The sequence below is a fragment of the Sus scrofa genome, chromosome 6 (genome assembly GCF_000003025.6).
Source record: "Sus scrofa isolate TJ Tabasco breed Duroc chromosome 6, Sscrofa11.1, whole genome shotgun sequence".
NCBI lineage: Eukaryota > Metazoa > Chordata > Mammalia > Artiodactyla > Suidae > Sus > Sus scrofa.
In genome coordinates, this window is record NC_010448.4 from 80266153 (window position 1) to 80290988 (window position 24836).

The window sequence follows — 24836 nt, forward strand, 5'->3', positions numbered from 1 at the left end:
GAGGAGCACTTGGCAGCCGGGCTGCCCTAGATGCCAACCTTCCCAGCCCCTCACCCCCATGCCTGCCTCCCCGCAGGAAAGGCCAGGCCTGGGAGCTGGGACCTGGTCCCAACACTCCAGGAACAGGGGGAAACCCCTTCCTCTTCAAGCATCACTGAAATGATGGACAGGGGGCACCCACCAACCCGGCGGGGCTGAGGACAAATGAAGTAATTCGGGTGAAAGGCTGAAAGGCTGAAAACTTGACAGCAAGGGGCGTTGTTGTTATTTTTATTATTACTTCATCAGATAACTGGTTGGACGGCATTTTTCTCCAGTTGCCCCTGGGGGCCCTGGAGGAACAGCTTCAAATTGGGCTGGAGATCGCTGAGGATCCAGATCTGGATTCTACGCCAGCCCTGCCTGACTCGTGGGGCACCTCCAACAAGATCCTCTCTTGGTCTTTGTCTCGCTGAGACGTTCTGTCTTGGTCTCTGGAGTGCTGTAGGGACAACTCTCAGCCTTGTAGGGGGTGGGAGAGGGGGGTGCCAGAGCAACAGGGGAGGGAAAACCTGGCAGGAGGGGGTTCCTGGGAGACCCCCGGGTGCCTGAGCCAATGGGTTTCCTGGGTCTGACCCACTGGCTGACCTTCGGGGGATAGGGCGAAGGAGTTCTTCTCGCCCCTCCACTGAGGCCCCAGAGTGGTGATACGTGTCAGTGGCGGAGGGCCCCCGTCAGTAGGACAGAGGCTGAACTGGTCCAAGACACTGGCAGGCAGAGGAAGCTGGGAGAAGGAAAGAAAACACCTTTCCAGGCCATGGATCTGGGAGCCTAAAGACTTCTGCAAGGGCTGGAGGGATGGAGTGTGCACATCGCCACCTAGGCTCCGAGGAGGGTACTGCAGCTAAGCCGGGCTCCCTCCCTGTCTGCCCCGGCTGCCCAGGGCACCCCCTGTGTGCCCCGCTTGCTCTGGGGCCTGAGGACAGAGAGTGATGCCCACATGAACCACCACCCCTGTCTTCAGGGTGCTCACAGCATGGATGATGGCTGACCTCGGAGGGAAGCTTGGTTTCCCGTGCCCGCTTTCTCACTTACCAGCTGACCATGACCTTGGGCGAGAGAGTTAACCTCCCTGGGACCATTCTCTCAACTGTGAAAAGGGCAACTATTTCCTCCCTTGCAGAGTCACTGGGAGCCTGAAGCGAGCCCTTGCCTGTGAACTACCCAGCACAGGCTCTGGTGCACGGTGAGTTTTTTCTAAGGGTCGGTTGTTTTTTTTTCTTTCATTTCTCTTTCCTTTCTAAGTAAGTCATAGGATGTCAGGAGAGCACTGGAAAAGAACAGTTTACTGCTTGGGGGAGTCAGGGAAGGTTTGTGTTGAAGAGAGAATATTAGAGAAGAGTTTTGAGGAACGAACAGAAGTTTCCTGGACATGGCAGGGCCCTGGGAAGGCAGGACCCATATCTGCCTTGGATAAGCCTTGTTTCCCCAATGCCTGGTATTTAATAGGAGCTCTAACATCTGCTGGATGGGTAAGTGGCAATCCAGGAGGCGGGGACAGCATAAGCAGAGGTGTGGTGGCATGTCCAGGTCTGGTGTCAGCAGTGGATGAGATGCTTTGTCTATGAAAGGCCATGGTACACGTGAGCTCACCTGTCTGTGCTCGCTGGAGGACTGGGAGCTCCCCAAGGGCCGGGAGCACCCCAAGGGCTGGCTCTTGTTCTTTTATCTTAACATTCCCATGGCCCAGCCACAGCCCAGCCTAGGCATTGGGCCCTGGATTCCATACCCAAAGGGATCAAAGGCTGCCCCTCTGGACGATTTTCAGAATCCTTGTTTGGGATTTCCTACTGCGGCTCAATGGGTTACAGTCCCTACTAGCATCCATGAGGATGCGGGTTCAATCCCTGGCCTTGCTCAATCCGGCCTTGCGGTGAGCTGTGGTGTAGGTCTCAGACACCGCTCGGATCTGGCGTTGCTGTGGCTGTAGTGTAGGCCGGCAGTTACAGCTCTGATTCAACCCCTAGCCTGGGAACTTCCATATACCATATGTGTGGCTCTAAAGAGCAAAAACAAAAGTAAAAACCCAAAATGCTTGTTTGTGTGTGTGTGTGTGTGTGTGTGTGTGTGTGTGCGCGCGCACGCGCGCGCACGTGCACACGCGTTGTGGGGGCTGCTTTCCCATTATCCTCCCTCCTCTTCTGGGGACCCAACATTTTATCCCACCTTTCTGGGCCCTTCCCAACTGGCCTCCTCCATTCCTCTGGCCCCATAAATCTTTGTCAAAGGAGGAAAGCTGGGCAAAGGTGGGGGTGGGGCTGGGACAGGGATTGCTGTTTTAGGTGGGTGGTCAGCGAGGAGGCCTCCCTGAGAGGGTGACCCTGGAGCAGAGAGCTTCTCCTTCATCGACAACCCGCTCAGGATCTGGGAGCAAAGCCTGTCTGACCCTGCAGGCCGGGCGGGACATCCTGCTAGTGACCCACTGCCTTTGAGCGCCCCTTCTTCTTGGCTCCGGGCTGCCTGGTCCAGCCACCTTTGAACCATGTGAACTTGGACGATTTGATGAGCCTTTCTTTGCCTCAGTTTCCTCATCTGCTAAATGGGGTAAAATGGTACCTGCCTCCATGGCGGCTGTTGTCACTGATCACATCTGGCAAGTCCTGAGCACACCAGAAATGGGTCTGGATTCATCATCGGCATGATTGTGTTTATCTCATTTTTATTTTCTTTGTCCCTCTCGATGCACTGACCACTGAGCCTCGTCCAATCGTCTGGAAACGGAAATGGGAGGATCTTCCCAGGGAAGCTTGGGCAAGACCCGGGGGTGAGGACAGTGCTCTGCGGTCTTTCCAACCGCCGAGCGGGAATGGTGAGTAAGCAAGCCCTCGGTTATGTGCCAGGATGGGGCTAAGTCTTTTACAAGCATCATTATCTCATACAATCCTCCCCAAACCCCTGAAATAACCCCGCCTGCAGATAAGGAACCCCTGACTCGGGAACACTAACCTGGTTCTGACTCCCAAGGGGCCGAGCTGGGATTTGAACCCAGGTCAGCCTGACTCTTACACTCAACTGGAGAAATACCTTCCAGCCCATGTCAGTGTAACACTGGCTGAGAGCGCCATCCACCAAAGAGGCCAAAGTTTTTTCCCATGGATTGGAGCTGGAGCAGATCTGAGGGGGCCCGGGGCAGCCCTGGCCTTTCTCAAGAGATGGAGGCATGTCCACTGCAGAGTTCCTGTGCCTAAATTCAACTGTACTCCTTTCGGATTGATAAGTTAGAGAGATAGTCAGAGAGATAGAGATAGATGATAGATAAATAGATGGGCAGATGGATAGATAGACAGATGGATGGATAGATAGACACGTATATACGTACGTACATACATACATACATACATGGATGAGGGTAATTAGACACAGAGGACCCTCTGTTGGCAGTTCTGCGATCCGCTTTGTGTGGAGTTGGGCCTGTGGGCATCCATGGGTTCACAGGCAGCCTTGGTTCCACAAGGCCCTTGTGAGCCAGTCACTGAGCTGCAGTGCTGCTGATTGAGACCATCTGTGGATGAGATTTGTCATATAAGGATGGAGAGGAGTATGCGAGGCAGAAGGGATAGCAGGTGCAAAGGCCCTGTGGTGAGCCTGAGGCTGGCATACCTGAGGAACAGAAAGAAGGCCAGAGTGACTGGTGTGGTGGGCATGGGGGAGCATGGTATGAGATGAGGCAGGGAGGTGAGCAGGGCTGATGGTTCTCAGCCTACCCCAGGGAGTGTTTTTTGTTGTCCCAAGGATGAGGGGACATGCCACTGGCATTTAGCACTAAGAGGGATAATCAATGCCCTGTGACACAGGAGTCCCACGTGAGACTGATATTTCCTCCATCAAGATGCAACAGATCCCATTTCATACCTACTAGCGCGGCTACTGTTAAAAAACAAGAGGCTAATAAGAGTTGGTGAGGATGTGGAGAAATTGGAAGTCTTGTGTGCTTTGGTGGAAATGTAAACTGGGATGACTACTATGGAAAACAGCAGAACAATTCCTCAAAAAATTAAAAATGGAATTCAGATGTGATCCAGCAATTCCACTTTTGGTTATATATCCAAAAGATTGAAAGAAGGACTCAGAGAGATAATTGTACACCTATGTTCACAGCAGCATCATTCACAAGAACCAAAGGTGGAAGCAGCCTAAATGTCCATCGTTGGATGAATGGATAAACAAAAGGCAGTCTGTCCATACAGTGGAATATTTCAGCTTTAAAAAGGATGGAAATTCAGACACATGTTACAATACAGATGGACCTTGAAGCCATTATGCTTAGTGAAGTAAGCCAGTCAAAAAAGATACATTCTGTATGATTCTACTGACATGAGGTACCCGGAATAGTTATATTCATAGGGCCAAAGAGTAAAATGGTGGTTACTCAGGTTTGGGGGGCAGGGAAAATGGGGAGTTTTGTTTAATGGGTGTGGAGTTTCAGTTGGTGAAGCAGAAAATATTTGGCAGATTGGACCCACAGTGATCTGAGCGTACTTAAAAATGACTGAGCTACACACTGAAAAATGGGTAAGAGGGTTAATTTTAGGTTGTGTGTATTTTACCACAATTTAAAAAACCCTAAAAGAGTCTATCAGCTTTTCTCCTTGGTCAAGAGTTTGGATATTTTTCTGAGAGTAATGGGAAGGCATTGGAAGGGATCGCTATAATTATTATGTATGGAATTTGTTTATTTGTTTTGTTGAATCACTCTGGCTGCTCTTGGAGAAAGGAGGCTAGGGCAGCAGGAATGGATGCAGGACTGTCCTCCAGGACTGTCCTCCAGTCCCCCAGTCCTCCAGGTGGCTTGGAGCAGGCCGGAGACTGTGGTTGTGGTGAGACGTGGGTGGATCCAAGAGCAATGGTGGAGGGGGGTCAACAGGACCAGCTGAGGGATTGAATGGGAAGACAAGAGGACGTGTCCTGGACGTGGGTTCTCTGCGCTTTTATTATATGCTCAGCACTTGCTGGAGAGATGACAAGGGGTTGGGGACCGGTCCCATGGGAAGTTAAGGTCTGACCAGGTCATATCTGGGCTGGGCCAGACAGTTGAAGCCTTGGAAGGATTTTGAGAGAGCATTTTGTCCATCCTCCTGCCTCCAGACCAGACACAGACTCAACCTTCTCCCCCAACCCCATCTCCAAGTGAGGGCGCACTGGGGGATCCCAGCCGTCCCCAGGTGTGCACTCAGGGGATCAGTGTACTGTACCCTGGTTAGAGGCTTATTGTTTCCAAAAGGTTTTGTGGTTTTTTTGTTTGTTAGTTTGTTTGTTTTTAGGGCCGCACCCTCGGCATATGGAAGTTCCCAGGCTAGGGGTCAAATTGGAGCTACAGCTGCTGGCCTCCACCACAACCACAGAAACTTGGGATCCGAGCTGTGTCTGTGACCGTCACCACAGCTCACAGCAATGCTGGATCCTTAACCCACTGATTGAGGCCAGGGATTGAACCCATGTCCTCATGGATGCCAGTCGGGTTCATTACCTCTGAGCCACGATGAGAACTCTCCTAAGCCATTTGATCACCTTAGCATCCCTGAGTGGTCTGCTCCCCTCGCACAGTTGAGGGAACTATTGCGTCTCGGGCATGAGGAGGCGTGCAACTCTCTGGATGATGTGTCTGTTCTTAGCTTTAAAGACAGAGGAGCAGGAGAAGCAGGGGCTGAGGAGGAGGTGCTTGGCTGCAGGAGGCCAGGTTGGAGGTACTGTGTGGCGTGGCGTGGGGTTGAGGCCAGGTAATGGATGTAAAGTAGAGGGACCCTGGTGGCCTTAAAGTGACAGGAGAGCATTTCCTTGCTTTCCTCCCAGCAGAGGGCAGGGGGCTTCTGAGCCTTCCAGCTGCAGCCTCCTCCCAGGATGGGGGTAGGGGGGGTGCCTGGAGACCACCCTGAGTCCTGGCCCTGGGATGTTGCCTTCTTCCCACAACCCAGAAGCCAGTGGCTCTCTCCCCCAAACTGTCAAACCCAGGCATCCTGGGCAGGTTGGGCGCAATTTTCTCCAGTTGCACACAGGATCGGCCCCTCCTGCGCTTGGAGCATGCAAATGTGGGAATCGGAGGTGCTTTTAGATGCCTGACTCTCATCTCCGCCCTTTCAGCCAAGTCCAGGAATGTGTCTGGCTGCAGACAATTGGCGTCATGGATGCAGACCGGAGACTTCCAGGGCTGGGAGTAGCCGAGGGGTCCTCCCATCCATCCTCTTGCCTTGGGGAGGGGGTTCCCCCTCCTCTGAGGACCAACCCAGCCAATGGGAAGGCTGTCTTTCCCCCACAGAGCTCCTCTCCCCTCCCTGGGCTTTCCTTCCTGTGGGGATCGGCCAAAGACCTCTTTCTGAGATCTGTGGACACGTTGCTTCTGCCTGCCCAGCATATGCATCCTCCCCCGCCCCCGCCTAATAGCAGCACCTTGGGAGCCTCTCTGCCTCCACTTGTGGGTCATTGATTTGGGTGGGGTTTACTGCAAGGGTGGGCCTGGGGTGCACACCTGGCCACTGAGAGTACCCCATTTCCCTCATCTGAGAGCTACCTTGGGCAGGTGCATGAAGAGGGGGTAGGCATGAGGTTGAAACAAAGCCAATGCGATTAAATTCGGGACGTCTCCTGTAATGATGAGGGGAGAGGTGCTCTCTTTCAGCCCAGGTTGCTATTAGGATCCAAGCCCAAAGCTACCATCATTCAAGGAGAGACGGATTCCTGCCGGCAGCAGCTGGCCAGGCACCTGGATCCAGCCATGTCTGAAGCTGTAGACCCATAGACATTTTAGTTATGCGAGCTAATGAATTTCCCTTCCTGCTTACTAAGCCAGTTTGCGTTGGATTTCTATTATTTACAGTGAAAGTGCAGCAAGAACCCCAGGTCGGTCCTTCTGCTGCAAAGCCTTGTCCTTCAGCCCTGCCTGTGAGTGTGCCGAGGGCTCTGCTAGGCCCTTAGCAGGAAATCCTTTCATTTCCATGAGTCTGCTGGTCAATCCCTGCACAGCATCTGTGTCTCCACTTGGACCCACCCTGTTCCTCTCCCTGTTTTCTCCCTGGTATAATGTGATTCAGAATTCTTTCCATCGCACGTGAGAGAATCCACATCATATCAGCTTGAGTGAAAAAGGGAACTTGATGGCCTGGGAAGTGGCTGGAGGAGGGGCCTGGGGGCTTGAAACCAGGGCTCATGGGCCCCAGGATTCTCTTCGTCCACCACTCACCTCTGCTTGTCTCTTCTTCCCTCTGGGGTTGTCTTCATTCTCTCCATTTTAAGGGGTAAGAGACTTGGCCAGCAGCAGCCCAGCTTGGCAACCTCTGTCCAAGGCAAGAAAGTGACCTTCTCTGGGAACCATGTCAGTCCCAAGGAAGGACCCTGACTGGCCTTGCTTGTGTCATGCGTCCACTCTTCCATCAGTCACTGCTGTCAGGAAAGTAGAGTACAATCGACGACCAAGTCTGGGTCGTGTGATCTTAGTGATTGGTGAAGTCCTGTTCAGGAGGAAGGACAACATCCCAGAGGAGATGGGGTGGCCAATACTGGACAAAGAACGGGACTTGGGGGCTGCTGGATAGAAAAGAGCAAGAGATGTCCACTTCAGCCACCACTCCCATTACCACCATTGCCAGCAGTGACTGAATCCCAGTATGGGCCAGAATCCATGAAGAATCCATTCACTCATTCCGCATGCATCAACTCTGCACCAAGCCCTGAGCTAGAGATGCAGTCATGGGACAAGTGCCTCTTGACACAGAGGGGGTCTCAAGGCCTAGTTCAGCCTAGAGAGGAAGAGCATCAAGGAGTTCCCTGGTGGCTCAGAGGGTTAAGGACCTGGTATTGTCATTGCTATGGCTTGGATGGCTACTGTGGTGTGGATCTGATACCCGGCCCAGGAACTTCTGCATGCTGCAAATGCAGCCAAAAAAAAAAAAAGCATTAAATGAGCCCTTACATTTTCCTGGAGTCAGAGCATCAGTAGGGGACACTAGGGTACTCAGAGCAGAGCCAGCTAATGTAGTTTTGGCCAGGTGGTCAGGGAGGGCTTCCAGGAGGAAGTGACAACTAAGTGGAGACCTAAAGGAAGAGTAAGAGGTGAAGAGGTGATGGTAAAGACTGAGACGATGGTCCAGGAGAGGTGATACTGGGAGGGCTAGAGTTTCCGCCCTGTGGAGTTCACGTGCTACGGGAGGACAGGGCAGGAATCAATTCCTTCATCTCTTCCTTCACTCGGTGGAGCATCATGGATGGCTGAGGTCCTAGGCTGGGCCATGGGATTTGGAGGTGAACAGCCATGGCCCCTTCCCACAGAGACTCCCATTGTGCTGAGGAGGCAGATGTGGCAGGCAGAAGATGGCAGGCCTGGGTCTGCATCAGGTGCCATTCCAGTGTTGGGCGCCTGGCCTGCCGAGGTCTTCGTGGACCAGGAAGGGATGATGGAGGTGAGGCGGCGTTGGGGCTCCTGGCTCTCGGCCGCGCTGCTTGCAGCATTCAAGTCCTGAGTCATCTTCCAGGCAGCGAGTGACCTCTCCATACCCCTGTCTCCCCCCAGCCCTGTGACCCTGGGCTGCGCACAGGACCAGGCCGTCCCAGGCAGGCGGCATGGGGGAAATCACAATATTGTCCCAGCACGCAGGAAGTGGGGAGGACAGGCCGCCGGGGTTCCGGGCCTGGGGGAGACAGCTTGCTGAGTGATGAGCTCGGAGCCAAGCTCTCCTCCCTCCTGGGTCACCGATGCTGCCCGCCCGCCAAGGCTCTTCCTCCCCGCTCCAGGGCCCCCTCCCTGGACCTCCCTCCTACACATTCCCCCGGGGCCCAGGCCCGGGAGGGGAGATGCTGGTGAGCACTGTGGCCTCTCGGGCCCTGCCTCCCTCCAGGGAGGTGCAGGCTCCCCTGGGTTTCCCAGCTCCTGCGGGGCCAAACTGGCCTGCACCTCCACAGGCTGCTGGCCTTGGGAATAGTCCTGCCTCCCACTTAACGGATGGGGAAGCAGGCTCAGAGCATTCCATCCAAGCCAGTTCCATCCCAGCCAGGATTCAAACTCAGATCTCTCTGGCCCAACACTCAAGAGTCAGCTACCCTTGGTAGTGACAGTGGCATGAATGATAAGCCACTAACTGTGAAGCGATTGATCTCATGCCTCATGATGACTCTATGATGACTCGATGAGGGGTTCAGCTATTAACTTGACTTTAGAGATGTGGGGAGTACGGTCAGCGGAGGGGAAATCACTTTCCAAGGACACAGCCAGTAAGCAGCCGGGTTGGGGGGGGGTTAAACTGAAGTCTGTGTGATCCTCAGGTTGATGCTTTGTCCGTTCCTCCAGGCGATGGTGCAGGAGGCATTCTCAAAGTTCTGCTCAAACGCTCCCTCCCCCACCAGGCCTCAGGACTACATTTGGGATCTGTATTCCCACGAGTACCTGCATTTGCAAAGGGGTTCCCTGGGGCAGCCTAGCCCATAGCCTCGCCCTCTGGTGGTGGAGCTCTAGGTGGGAGTTGTTTGTGGGGCTGGGCCTGGGACTTAGAGGTGAACACCCAGCCGGCTGATGCATCAGGCTGGACCCAGAAGTCCTGCCATGTGGGTGGTAGGCAACCTCTAGGGAGGCAGTAGAGGTTGTTGAATCAGAGCTGCAGCTGGTGGCCTATACCACAGCCACAGCAACTCGGGATCCAAGCCGTATCTGCAACCTATACCACAGCTCATTTTCTACGCTGGATACGTCACCCACTGATCGAGGTCAGGGATTGAACCTGCATCCTCATAGATGCTAGTCAGGCTCCCAACCCGCTGAGCCACAACGGGAACTCCCAAAACCAGACTAGTTTTCTGCTTCGTACATTTTTTTTCTGTGCTTATATCTTTATTGTTATGACTTTGTGTTTGATTAATATTTGAAAAGTCCATGCTGTAGTAATTGTAATAGACTAAAATATTAAAAAATATAAAATAGGAGTTCCCATCATGGCGCAGCAGAAACGAATCCGACTAGGAACCATGAGGTTGTGGGTTTGATCCCTGGTCTCGCTCAGTGGGTTAAGGATCTGGCATCACTGTGAGTTGTGGTGTAGGTCGCAGACGTGGCTCAGATCTGGCATTGCTGTGGCTGTGGTATAGGCCAGCAGCTATAGCTCTGATTGGACCCCAAGCCTGGGAACCTCCATATGCTGAGGGTGCGGCCCTAATAAGACAAAAGACCAATAAATATATATATATATGTATGTATATAAAAGGAAAATTTATAAAATAAGGGGGGAAAACCCCCTGCTTATCCCAGGCTGCCACTGAGGATGTTGTCTGTTGTATTGCATGACCCTGCTTTGAGGAACCACAGGAAAAATTCACTTAGAATTCAGTGTAGGTGATTTGCATGAAGTCTGAGAAACCGGTATATTTCGTATCATGGATACAGATTGTGTGTGCATGTGTACCTGGGTGTGCGCTTGAGTGTTTACTCGACTGTGACACACAACAGTGCAGGCCTCCCTGGTCCAGCCTACTTCCCCTGCTTCCCTCCACTGATTCCAAACAATAATAATTATCATCTATTGAGCACCTACTATGTAGCAGGTAAGATACAACCCCATACTAACCGATTTTCTCATTTCCCTTGTACCAAGGTGGAAACTGGCTTTCAGACCATGGACAATGTACATCATGGATTGCATTGATTAGTGATGTCTGCTATAGGCACAAGAAGGGAAGCACTAGTACATATGCCTCATATTTGTCTTTCCTCATTCATTCAGTGTATAAAATTGTATGTGTGCATATATCCTATTTAACCATTTAAAATTTCATAATCTGCTTTTGTGGAATAAGAGTTTGTTCAAATAAATAATCATAATTCAGTACAAATAATGATCAGGTGCATTCACATAGGTTAAATGACTATGTCCTCACTATATCCCTAGAGGAGAAAATAGGTGGGCCGTTACAGAGACAGAAACTCAAGTTCAGAGTCAGGACCTCTGCTAGCTCATAGAGCACCTTTGTGTGTACTAGAAAAATGTGCCCCTCTGGGCGATCACTGCTTGGTAAGCAGAGCACACGGTGGATTCACCTCATCACCCCAGGTGCCCTTGTGCAGTGCACAGTCTGAACCACCATACACAGCAGCCCTGTTCAGTGTCTTGCCAAATCCCACAGTTATATCCCTCACTCTAAATCCAGTGCTCGTTTGCACACAGCTCACAGACCACATGCTGGATCTTAGACACCCATTCAGGCTCCAGGACAGATGGTATTTGGTCTGAGGCTGAGTGAGGGGGTGGAAGGAAGAGCAGCGTTAACAACTCAGCCTGTGTTTGTGCCACAAACAAGCAAGATCACTTCTGGTGCCTGCCAGGTTCCGGCGAGGATGCTGGGCTATGAATAGTCCCAGTGAGGCCCTCTCGGAGGACCCGCTGGACTCCCCTGAGGCCCCGTCTTTGGCTTCCACCCCCAGCTCACTGCTGGAAAATCAGGGCTGAAGCCTCCTCCTTGGCGCCTCCATCCTGCACGTTTCTTCCCGCTCGCTTTCCGCCCAGGATTACCGCTGGGGTTGGGCTTCTGCACACTGCTGTCGCCTAGGCCCCCACACGGGAAGCTTGAAAAACATCTCTCTGAAAGCAGAGAAAGTGTGAACCTTCGAGAAGGAGGGTGTGGAAGGAGCGAGGTCCTCGGAGGAGGGGAAATTTACAGCATTCATTTGGCTGCTTCTGAGGACAACGTGAAGCGTGCGTGGACTGCCTTCCGGAGCTGGGCACTGGTATTTTGCTGCTTAACATCGGATGTCAACACTTCGGTGCCTTTGGAGATTGCCTCCCATGCCCCCTCCTTTGACAGGTGAGGAAACTGAGGCCCAGGCCAGAAAGCGACTTGCCTAAGGCCACCCAGCGAGAGAGCCCAGGCACCAACCACGCACCAACGGCCTGTGAGGACAGAGTTACATCCGTACCATACAACTGAGAAAATGGGTCAGAGAGCCCGAGTCACTTGCTGAAGGCCACACAGCACCGTGGTGAAGGGGACAGCTGTGTCATACACGGCCTTGGAATCCAAGAGTCCTGAGTTCTGCTACCACTGCCTGCTGGCCACGTGACCTTAGCCAAATTCCTATCTCAGAGCCTCAGTTTCCTCATCTATAAAATGGGGGTAATAACAGGTACTAACTATAAGGCTGTTATGAAGAATTGGTAGGATACTGCATGGAGGTGCTTAGCACCGTCTTGGACCATATGGTGTTCGAAGGTAGTGCCACTGTCGGTATGATTGTCACTACCAACAGAATTGGGCAGCCAGAGCAGACACGGACTGGGTTGGTTGCTGGAGTCCTCCCTCTGCTTCCCCTGGTGAATGGTTCCTGCCCTTCGTGTGCCATCTTGGTGGTGAAGGTGGCAATGGGGCTAATTCTAGGTGCTCCCCTCCTTCCACTGGAATGGAGGGGGACACGCCCATCGTCCCCCTCCCCTGCCATAGCACACAGCCCTAAGTTGACCAGGTAACTGTGCTCTGCTGAGTCTTTGAGCCTTGAGTGGTGATTCAAAACCAGGCCACAACAGTTGGAATTTTTTTTTTTTTTCTTTGGAGTCACGGTTGTAGCAATGTCCAGATCAGCCTTCTCCTGCTACCTGAGCTCATTTATGTATTCATTGGGTGGCTATCCACCCTGCACAAGACACTTGGCTGGAGCCCCCCAGGCACAGTGATACACATGACAGGCAGAGTCCCTGTTCCTCCTTCCCCATCTTCCTGAGCCCCCAGGGGCCGACACTCCCAAACTCGCTTCTGTAGCCTCCTGCAGGCTCAGAAAAGTCTGCTCTCCTTCTGGTCTCCCCTCTGCTTCTGTTGGCCAGAGCTGATGAGCCAGAGCCTGGCTGATTCCAGGCAGTGGCAGGAAAGAGCCTCAAGCTCACTGTCTCTGAGTCTGGGTGCTTCTCCTGCTTCCTGGTACCCACAGTTATTATCTCAGTGCCTGAGTCCTGGGGCCCCTCAGAGGGCCCTGGGGAGGATGAACCAGGTCACGGGGATCATCTGAGAACAGGCCTTTGAGATGCCAGAAAATTGCCCAGCACCAATAGTTTTCAAGCTGTGTTGTGAGAGCTTTGATGGTCAATGGTGGTACCTCAGGGGTTGTTGGGATGTGGGAGTGGTTGACAGGAATGTCAAGTGCAGGAGTTCACCTCCCCTCCCCACTAACAATCCGATTTTTTGGGGGGGGTCTTTTTAGGGCCGCATGGATGTTCCCAGGTTAGGGGTTGAATGGGAGCTGTAGCCGCTGGTGTACATCACAGCCACAGCAACGCCAGATCTGAGCTGCATCTTCGACCTATACCACAGCTCACATCAACACCAGATCCTTTAACCCACTGAGCAAGGCCAGGGATGATCCTGCATCCTCATGGATGCTAGTCAGAGTCATTTCCACTGAGCCACGACGGGAACTCCCCTACCAAGCCTATTTTAACTGAGTGGCTTTATTTCATGTAATGTGTAAGAAGCGTGGGCTCTGGAATGGCACTGCCTGGGTTTGAGTCCTCTCTCCACGACTTGGGAGCAATATCACCTCGACCAAGTCATGGACTCCCTTGTTTCTCCATCTGTAAGTGGGAATAAGGATACTTCAGAGAGTTGCTGTCAGGGCTGAAGGAGTGCGTGCTATGAAACGCTCCATAAAGTACTGGCCCCTGGTGAAGAATATGTTTAATAATATACTAGCTACTGCTATACCTTCTCTCCATAATGGGTTTCATTGGAATATTCCATAAGGAAAAAGAAAAGATATTTTTCGGTTGCTTAAGAAATGGTTGAAATTCTCTGCCCCCCCTCCCCCACCTATGCTCACCTGGGCATGATCCTTACACCTACCTGGCTCTGGAATCTTTCTTTAGCACAGTTCTCCTCTGTGGAACTTTCCAGCTTTCAAAATTTCCTCTGGATCGTGAGAAGCCGTTTCTCACTGATGTTTATATTCTGAGCCATTTCAGAGTGTCTGACCACATGGCCACGTGCGGAAGCAGGTGGCAGCTGCCCTGCTCCACAGGCTGAGCTCTCCAGGCAGCCGGTTCCTTCCTCTCTTCCTTCCTCTTTTCCTTCTCTTTTTAGGGCTGCACCTGTGGCATATGGAAGTTCCCAGGCTAGGGGTCAAATTAGAGCTGGCCTACACCACAGCCACAGCAATGCAGGATTGGAGCCACATCTGCAATGTACACTGCAGCTCACGGCAATGCCAGATCCTTAACCCACTAAACGAGGCCAGGGATCAAACCTTCATCCTCGTGGATACTAGTCAGGTTCTTATACCTGCAGAGCCCACAATGGGAACTCCAGGCAGCTAGTTTCTGGTCTTTTCTACAAGATGGTCCTTCAGTGCCAGTGTTTGGGAGGCTTGTTGGATCCAGCTTCTCCCTGGCCCTTGGGTCCTCCACCCATATCAGGGACCCTTCTCCCTATCTTCAGAGGAAAGAAAGAAACTCTCATTGGCCCCTGCCAGGCAAACTACCTCCTCTTCCTTTTGGTTTTGGGGAGGGAGATTTGGAGAGAAGTTGATGGAGAGCCATCCAGCCCATTTTCCTCAAAATTTGCCATTTTCCTCTCTTTGGCCAGAGAGGGTGGCCGGGGTGGGGGGTCCCATTGGTGGGTTAGGATAGTTCCAGCTTATATTCATCCAGGCTGAGCCTCTTGCGCTGACATCATTGAAACTTTAGGACATCCCTGAAATTTTAGGGGGCCCTAACCTAGTTTGATCCAGGAAGTGAGTGGAAAGGTCTAGAAGTCTGAGAATCCTGCCCTTATGCCAACTGCTTTCTCTTGCTGAGCTTCCATTCCCTTGTCAGAAATGCGCATTCAGGATGCAGAGCTGTCCACTTGTCATTTGCCAAGTTTTGTGCTTGGTGCTGGGATGCAAAGATGCCCCAACCGAGACCCCACTTTCCAGGAGTCAAACTGGATGGACAATGTGACCTGCGAATATGTCCCTGCCAAGGACAGTCACATGGAGTGGAGTGGTGGACACTGAGTAAGAGAAAGAAACCTAAGTAACTGTTGAGCATCGTGAAGAAGGGTGGGACAAGAGGGACATTTAAGAGAAATTCTCACCTTTAATGATGAGGAGTCAGGAGGTATGGTCTAAAGTTGACACATGAAGAAATAGAAGTGCTCTACGTGGATATATAAGGAGGAAACGACCAGAAAACTATGACAAGAAATAATGCTAATCAATCCTCTGAGAGTTCACCACATACCAGGTGTTATTCTAAGTGTACATGGAGTCACCAGATCCTTAAACAATCGTACAAGGTAGGTGCTCTTATCATCACCCCCATTTCATGGATAAGGTTGTAAATGCTGGGATGTCTGACTCCCAGAGGCCTTATCCAATTCTTAACCATCAAACATTGGTGCTCTCAAAACTTCAGAAAAGTTTTCTGGATGATGTAGCTGGGATGGGAGACCTGTGAGAGAGGGAGAGATCATTTCTCTCCAGTCTTTACTCTTTGCTACTCATGTATTTATTACCATTGGCACAGATTACTTTGTTTCAACAATAAACAAGTAAACAACAAAGAGCAGGAATTCTGAAGTCAGAGAGAGACAGTTCTTGTCCTGGCTTTGCTACTTATTGGCTGTGTGTCCTAGGATAAAGTACTTAACCCTCTGTGCCCGTTTCTTCATTTGGAAAATGAGAATGAAAAAAGCTCCCGTGGGGCTCAGTGGGTTAAGAACCTGATATAGTATCCATGAGGATGCGGGTTTGATCCCTGGCCTTGCTCTGTACGTTAAGAATCCAGCATTGCAGCAAGCTGCAGCATAGGTTGCAGGTGGGGCTCTGATCCTGAGTTGCTGTGGCTGTGGTTAGGCTGGCAGCTACAGCTCCATTTCAGCCCTTAACCCAGGAATTTCCATATGCTGCAGGTACAGATCTAAAAAGAGAGAGAGAAAAGAAAAAAGCTGATAGAAGTGGGGAGGTTTTATGAAGCTAACGTATGTAAATTACTGAGCACTGGCCTGCAGTGAGCGCTCAATAAATGTCTGCTTCCATCAGGCACAGAAAAAGGGAAGCAGCTCCATTGGAGGGGGCCAAGGAAGGCTTCTCAGAGGAGGTGGTGTTTGAACTGGTTCTTAAAGAATGTATAGGATTGCTCTAGGTGGAAGGGCAGTTCAGGCAGAGTGAGCACAGAGACTTGGAGTTGCGTGGGGTGGGGGACCAGCACATTGTCCAGGAGGCCTGGAAGGTCAGATGGGAGCTGGTGGGAGAAGCGTCCGGAGGTCAGATCCCAGAAGATGGCAGGGCCTTATCATGTAGCACCTTGAGGCTGAGTTGAATTTATCCTGAGGATAGCAGGGGACCCTGGAAGGTTTGAGCAGGGGGTGTCAAGTGGCAGAGAGACAGCTCAGCTGCCACAGGGAAAACAGGCTGGAGGGGAGACCCCAGAGCCCCTTGCTGTTGTCCAGGTGATGGGGCCCCAAAGAGGGAGATGGGATGTCAGCAGTGCCCTCCGACCCGGGCTCGGCAGTCTTCACTTTGGTCCCATCTGGTCAGGGTGGCCGAGCTGACCTCTCCCTCACAGCTCGAGGCCACCGCTCTGAAGGCCCGTGGAGCTGGCTGGAGAGGAGGCTGGCTCCAGCCTGCAAAGGGGAAGCAGAAATATTTGCTCAGCTGCAAAGACAAGCTCACGAGTCTTCCTTCCGCACGAAGGGGGAAGACACTGGCCTGGGTGGGGGTCCACCACGGTCCTCCCCTCGCACTCCAGAGGTTTCCTCTCCCCCGCTTGCTTGGAGCCACCCAGAACAAGTGTCCTTCCTCCCCTCTGAGGTCCGAGGTCAATGACCATGACCCCCTTCTCCTTCTCTTCTCTAGGGGCACACACCCAATTCTGTCATCCTTCCTCATGTGACAGGGACTGACCTTTATTTTTATTTTTAGAGACAAGTCCAGATGCCGCAGTCATTGGTTCCCATCCATTTTCAACTGACCGCCACAGACAAGGCGCCATCGGGGTTTAGAGCCAGGGCTTTGACATGTGGTGGTCCAAGCTCGAATCCCAGTTCGGCCGCCGCGCTGCTAGGTGAGCTTGGTTGGGCAAGTCACTTAGTCTCTCTGTGTCGCACTGGGCCTCTTCTCTCAATAGGTACACAGAACTTCTTTCTCAAAGGGTTGTTATAAAGATGAAATGAACAGATATTTCTAAAGCACTAGGACCGTGCCTGGTGCATTGCATAATAGGTGCTCAGTCTAGGTGTTATTTTCTGTCTCTGACCACCTTGGTATTGCTTTAGCCTCCTCTATGGTGCAAGGCAGCTGTCCATTCGTTGATTGTCATGACCTTGACTTTTGGATGGGCAAACACCAAGAGGGCCTCGGCGATCCGAGCCTCCACTCTCATGCCTTCGGTCCCCCTTTCCTCTTGCACCGTATCTTGCTTCTCACCAACCAAGTACAGCAGAGGTGATGGGGTATCGTCTCCATGTTACAGTGCGTGAGATCCCAGCTTCCTTCCTGCTAGACTCTCTCCCTTGCTGGCTTGGATGGGGTGGGCTGCCATGTGGTGAGCTGTCCAAGGAGAGGCCCCCACGGTGAGAACGGAGGGTGGTCTCCACAGTCGGCAAGATAGCCCAGATGGAGCTGGATCCTGCTGAGAGCCACGTAAACTTGGAAATGGATCCTTCTGCCGTGCTGAGCCCCCTGCTCTGGCCAACACCTTGATTGCATCCCTCCAAGGATGCAGCCAAGCCCTGCCCAGACTCCTGGCCCACAGAAATGCTGATATAATACATGTGTGTTGTTTTAAGGGCACTGAGTTTGTTCCGCAGCAACAGATAATTTTTCAACTTCTGAAGGTGCATTAGGGCAAAACCCTAGGGGGCTGGCAGAATTGCAGATTCTTTAAAACAGCTGGTGTGGCAGCAGGGGGTGCAGCAAGGGGCTCCACGAACAATAATAACTAGCAGGTATTGGAGTTCCTGCTGTGGCGCAGTGGGTTAAGACTCCCATTGCAGGGCTTGGGTCACTGCAGAGGTGCAGTTTCAATCCCCAGAAGGGCACCGCGGGTTAAAGGATCCGCAGCCACAGTGTGGGTCGCAACCATGGTTCAGATTCAATCCCTGGCCCAGGAACTTCCATATGCCGTGGGTGCAGTCATTAAAAAAACAAAAACAAAAAAACCAATAGTGACTAGCAGTCATTGAATGTTTGCTATGTTCCAAACCTTTTTAGGCTCTGTTTCATCTTCACCGTGACCTTAAGACAGCTATTACCCCCATTAAACAGATGGTAAAACCAAGAGTCAGAGCAATTCAGCCACTTGCCCAAGGCTGAGGGGCGGAAGTCTCAGAGATTGGCAGACCCAGGACGGCTGAGATAAAGGAAGCCCCCCCACCCCCTTCCCCCAACACCATAACAGGGTCTGACTTCTGTGCAGAAGGTTGTGGCTGAGGTAGCAGGGTGCAGCAGCCAGCCAGGCCTGGGTTTGTGTTCCTGCTCTGCAGTTTGCCAGCGGTGTAAGCTCGGGCACGTCGCCACCCCTCTCTGAGTCCTTCTCTTTCTGAAATGTGACAATACTGTCTCAGTGATTAGATTTGTGCCAGAGACTGCTAGCTGCCTCTCATCACTCTTCATCTTTTTCCCCTTTATTAATAGACTCTCCTATTTGGCTGAGTGTGCACACACACGCACACGCATCCAGAGACTGCATTTCCTGGTCTTTGCAGTGAGGCAAGGCTTCTGGAAGTGAGTGGAAGTGAGGCAGCAACCTCCAATCATAGGCCTGTCCTTAATGCCCTCTTTCCCCTTCTTCCAGCTGGAGGGCGACCCTAATGCTGGTGAGGTGGCATCTGCCACATCAATGAAGTTGACTCCCCAGGAAATTGAGGAGCAACAAGACAGAAGGCAACTGGTCCCCCTGGACTTTCTGTCTGCCACTGGACCTGAGAGAGAAGCAAGCTTCCCTTCCAGCTGGATCATTGTATTTCTGGGCCTTTTTGTTTCAGCAGCGCTTATGTCTGTTACAGATGACAAATGCAAAGCCTTGCTAAGTGGCTGTGGCTGCAGCCCTGCATCCTGTGGGTAGGGAGGGATGAAGGTCAGGGGTGGGGCGGAGGGCCTTCTGTTGATCTGTCACCCTCTGTTGGGCACCTCCCAAGGTGGGGAGTAAGGGTTTTTTTATTCAGAGCCAGGCACACCATGTCCCCAAATCAGATCCACCCTAGCTCAGGGGCCATTTTAGCAGCCGTTTTCTCAAACTGTTTGAGCCTTACCCCAAAGTGGCACATAAGCAGAGGCCTGGCCTTCACAGCATGAGAACTGGGAGGGGGCAAGGCCCCACAGGGCAGGCTTTGTGGGGGGTTTCATGTGGACACCCTATCTCCCTACTTCCCTCCATTTCTCCAAACCTATTGAACCCTCCCCCACTGGGCAGCTTAATTATTCATTGTCTCAGTTCTGGAGGCTGGAAGTCCAAGATCAAGGTGTTGGCAGGGTTGGTTCCTGCTGAAGCATGGGAGCCAGAATCTCTTCTGTGCCTCTCCCCTGGCTTTGAGTGGTTTGCTGGCCATCTTTGGTGTTCCTTGGCTTATAGAGTTCTGCTTCATCTTTACAAGATATTCTGTGTGTGTGTGTGTGGTGTGTGTGTGTGTGTGTGTGTGGTGTGGTGTGGGTGTGTGTCCATGTCCTTTTTATAAGCACACCTATCACATTGGATTAGGGTCCAGCCTACTTCAGTAGGACCTCATCTTAGCCAATTACACTTGCAATGACCTTATTTCCCAAGAAGGAAACTGAGCTCCTGGGTGTTAGGACCTCAACAGAGGAAGTGTGTGTGTGTGTGTGTGTGTGTGTGTGTGTGTGTGTGGTGTGGTGTGGGGAGGGGACACACAATTCACACCATAACTCTGTCTGTAGCTTGGGCCTCACATGGCATGGCGGCTGAATTCCAAGAGGGAGCGCCCCAGAGCAAGGGTTCAGAGACACACAAGTGGAAAGCTGCAAGGCTGCTTTGATCCACCCTCCAAAATCACACAGTGTCACTTCTGCTGTTTTCTGTGGTCAGACTCAAGTTACAAGACCAGCACAGATTCAGAGGAGGGGACCACTCCAGGGGGTGAATACCAGAAGGTGTATGGGGAGCCACTTTTGAAAACAAGCCACCCCAGTTCGATGGCAAGCTCACACATCTCCTGCACCCCAAATGAAAGTGCTTTTTATTCCCTGTTTTGGTACTTCCTGGGTCACTTTCTGAGTTAGTTGCTTAATGTATTGTTGTTGCACTGAGTCGTTATGATGGGGTCCGTTCCACCAGCAGAAAAGTAACAGGGACCAGCCTCTTTCCGTGGGTCCTCATTCCCTGCAGGCCCCTTTCCCTTGGGAACTGGAAGCTCGTGGTGATGGGGTGTGTGTGTGTGTGTGTGTGTGTGTGTGTGTGTGTGTGGTGTGTGTGTTTGCGCGTGCGTGCACGTGTTCGCACGCATGCGAGTGGGTCCTGACTTGCAGGACTTGAAGCTGGAGCACAGCAGGCTGCTTTTTCCTGCCCACACACCTGGGCCTGGCACTCCGGGGATGGGGAGTGGGGGAAGCCCCCCTGGCAGGATGGGTTTGCCAAGTTCAGAAGGAGGGAGATCTAAATCCTCCATCCAGAGGCTGCAGCCCCGCCCCCCACCCCTGCCCTAGGGAGAGAGGAAAGGCAGCAAGAGGAAGAGGAGGAGTGGGTTTCCAGTCTGTTTATATTTCAAGCTATTTTGAAAGCCCCTGAAGGCACTCACACACAGGGGCACATTTAAATGCACCAGGAAGTGCCCCCGAATGGAAACCAGAGTCAGAGGAATGCAGGGGCACTGCGTGGCCTGTTCCGGTGTTCTGTCCCTCAAACAACCATTAATTCAGCCCTTTCAATGCCGAAGTCAGAGCCTCTCTGGCCGGAAGGGCTCTTAAAGATCATCCCGTTCCTCTACACTCCCCCCCCCCTCAAACATTTACTGAATATTTCAGCATCTTTGTCACACCAGTTATAGGACTCTTTGGGCCACAAGGAATAGAAAAAAGTACCTAAGCTGATCTAGATGAAAAATCAAGGAAGGTTTTATAGCTCAGTTCATTTCAAAGTTTAAGGAGAGTTTAGCTTCAGGTATGGCTGGATCCAGCCATTTCAACCAAGTTGTTGAGGCCTGGTCTTAGAATATCCTTTGGCTCTGCTCCCTCCATGGCGGTCACATTCTTAGCATTATAAGGAGGCCAGATGGCTGCCAGCAGCTTAGACACTCATCTTCGAGTCCCACATAAGATCTTAGGATGTGATGTTCCAATTGCTCAGGTTTAGTCACATGTAATGCCCCGCCAACACCCAAGCTGGGAGTAGAATCATCTCTGTTTGAAGTTCAGAGGCACAACTTCTACCCAACTCTCATCCCCAGACACCAGGCAGCAGACCATAAATGTGTTCTCATTCCAATAAAATGGTGCCCATGTTCTCCATCTGTACCCCTCCAGTGATGGAGAGTTCACCAGCACGGAGGCAGCCCTGACCTTTGATAACTTTGTTCAGACTTATAATAATATCTCTTATTCTGCTTTAGTGTAATTTTATTTGTTCACCTGTCTCCCTTATTGAACATCTTTCTTTCTGCGTCTCCAGCACCTAGCACAGGGCCTGGCACATAGTAGATGCTCCATAAATGTTCATCAAATGAAGAAATAATGTCTTCTGTGAATAAGCACACCCTATGTGTCTAATATTTATACATACTATCTCATTTGATTCTTGTGACCACCGTTTTAGGTAAATCTCATTATCCCTCTTTTATGTGTAAAGAAACTGAGGTTCTGAGAGGTTAAGAAATCACTTAACCAAGGTCACCCAATGAGATGGGGTGGAACCAGGATGTGAGCCCAGATCTCAGACTTCTACCTGCAGTGGGAATGGGAGAAGCAGGGAGAAAAGGGCAAGGAATATGACAGAAGGAGAGTAGAGAGAGTAGGGAGAGGAGAGAAATAAGGACAGAGAAAAGGGGAGTGGGGAATCTTTTGAGGGTTAAAAATTCTTTCCTCTGATGATGACTTTTAACTTGCTTTCTGGTCACTGGCCCATTAAAGAACCTGATTGCAGTTAGTACATTTTAATGTGACAGTGCATTAAAGCACTGTGTACATGAGAATGTTAAATAGAACTAAATGCTATAAATATCAATATAGCACATTAAGAGTATAAAATTGGATAAATGAAGAAAAAAGATGACATTATTTGGGGAGGTACAAGGCATAGTTTAAAAAGAATTTCAGGGGTTCCCATCATGGCTCAGCAGGTGGGAACCTGACTAGTATCCATGAGGATGAGGGTTCAATCCCTGCCCTCGCTCAGTGGGTTAAGGGTCTGGCATTGCTGTAAGCCATGGAGTAGGTTGTAGATGTGGCTCAGATCCCACATTGCTGCGGCTGTGGTGTAGGCCGGCAGCTGCAGCTCCAATTTGACCCCTAGCCTGGGAACTTCCATATGCTGCAAGTGCAGCCCTAAAAAGAAAAAGAAAGAAAGAAAAAGAAATTCACCTTTTCATCTTGGGGTATGTGTGGTGGGGTAAATTGCTTTTCTTCTGACCTCTTAGGGGTGATTCATACTCCATTTCTGGTTGACAAAAACGTGTTGTTCCAACTCATGGGCTTCTCATCTTAATAAAATATTTTCTGTTAAATTTGATGATGGTATTAATAGAATAATAAGAGAAAAATGTAAGAGTGAGGTGAGTCACTAAGGACAGGACTTCACTGTTCCACAGTGGCCCTGGCTCATGTCATTGCCATTGGACTTGTTTTTAAAATTAAGAATAAATGCCAGGTTAGAGAGTGGGCTCTTGGTCTTTGTCACATAATGATTGGAGTCTGAATAACCATGGGAAATAGGATGGAGGCCTTAGCTGACCAGTGCACATATAGGGGTCTCTCTGTGTATAATTTCAAAACTTTTAAAGATCCTCTAAGCTGCACAAGCATATGCATGTGAGGCATTTCCTAAGATGAGGGGAAAACCACCCAAAAACCTTTTGAGGGAATAATACTTGGAATTCACATAGGATTTGGACTTTTTTTTTTTTTTTTTTGCTTTTTAGGGCCATACCCGCAGTCACATAGGATTTAGAACAGTGCCTATTCCCACCTATGAGCCTGTGAAACCTCATAATTAATAGGGCCTTGAGTAGAGTACTCAGAAGGGTCTTGCTTTAGCAGTGGGAATAACTATTCCAAATTGAATGTTGCTCTGGTCTCTCTAAACAAATCTCCAAAGCAAGAATTGAAAAGATTAAACTATTTGCAAATAAGTTACTTGTGTCCCAAAACAAAGATTAAGAATTTTTTCTAGAAATATCAAAATATTGAGCAGCCAATAAGGCAGTGTTCACAATATCTGGCATCTAATAAACAAGTATCATTCTGTGAAGAAGTAAGAAAATACACCCATAAGGAAGAAAAAAATCAATCAAAACTAACCCAGAACTGATACAGATGTCATAATTATCAGATAAGACATTAAAGCAGTTTATATAACTGTATTCCATATGTTTAAAATTCTAGAGGAAAGATGGAATGTCGTAAGTACAGTGAGAGAAGATATAAAAAGAGACTTAAATAAAACATCTAGATATTAAAATTATAATGTTTGAGGTAAAAAAATGCACTAGGTGGGGTTAATGGCAGACTAGATATTGCAGAATAAAAGATTAGTGAACTTAAGCAAGTATCAATAAAAACTATTTTAAATAAAAACAAAGAGAAATAAGACACAAAAATAAAAATGAATACAGCATCATTAACCTTCAGGACAACCTCAAACACCCCAATATATAGTAAATGGAGTCCTTAAAGGGGAGGAGAGAAAAGAGACCAGGGAAAGAAAAAATAGTTAGAAAGAAAAATATTAAAAGAAAAAATAACTGACGTTTTTCAAAATTGAGCCAAGAATCTCAATGAACCCCAAGCATAAGAATTAGGAAGAAAACTACACCATTACATCTTAATCAAATTTGTCAAAACCAAAGTTAAAGAGAAAATATTGAACGTTGCCAAAGAAAGGGAAAAAAAGATAAAGATGACAGCAGATTTCTTGTTAGAGACCATGCAAGTGAGAAGTCAGTGGAACCGCATCTTTAAATTACTGGAAAAAACCAAATCCCCCAAATTGCCTATCTAGAATTCTATTCTAAAAAAAATATTTTTCAAAATAAAGTTTAAATAAAGCCTTTTTTATATGAATGTACAAAGCCAACAATAATTCATGACCAACAGACCCACAAAGTAGAAAACATTTTTTAAAATATCCTTTAGGCAGAAGAAAAATGATACCAGATGGAATATGGATGTATACAAAGGAAAGAAAAACACTGGAAATGATAATTACGAATATTGAAATACAAGGTTTTTCTTTTAAAACTGTTGAAAAGATAACTGACCAAATGAAAAATATATAGCAAAACAATAAAGAATTTAGAGCATATGTAGCTGTAAAATATATGAAAACAATACATTTTACATCCATATATACGTATGAGATGCTGCTAATGCAGTACCAAGGTGGAAATTTGTAGCACAAAGTGTATGTATCCAAAAAGGAAAAAGGTCTGAAATCCATGACTTCAACTTTCACCTAAAGAAACTAGGAAAAGCAGATCAAATTAAAACCAAAGTAATCAGAAGAAAGAAAATAATAAAAACAAGAGGGAAAGAGATATTACGTGAGGGTTCTTATACTATTTATGAAGTGGTATAATACTGCTTGAAGCTAGAATGATAAGCTAAATATGGATACTATAAACCCCAATTTAGCCAGGAAAATGACAAAAGAAAAAGTTATAGCTAATAAGCAAAGAAGATAAAATGAAATCAATTAATC

The 24836-nt window shown here is 49.7% G+C and overlaps 1 long non-coding RNA gene across 1 annotated transcript; it reads left to right on the forward strand.

Moving 5' to 3' along the window:
• LOC110261435 lies at positions 2318-19024 on the forward strand. Its single transcript, XR_002345516.1, has 3 exons — positions 2318-2848; positions 16895-17036; positions 18768-19024. It is a non-coding gene; the product is annotated as an uncharacterized LOC110261435 (long non-coding RNA).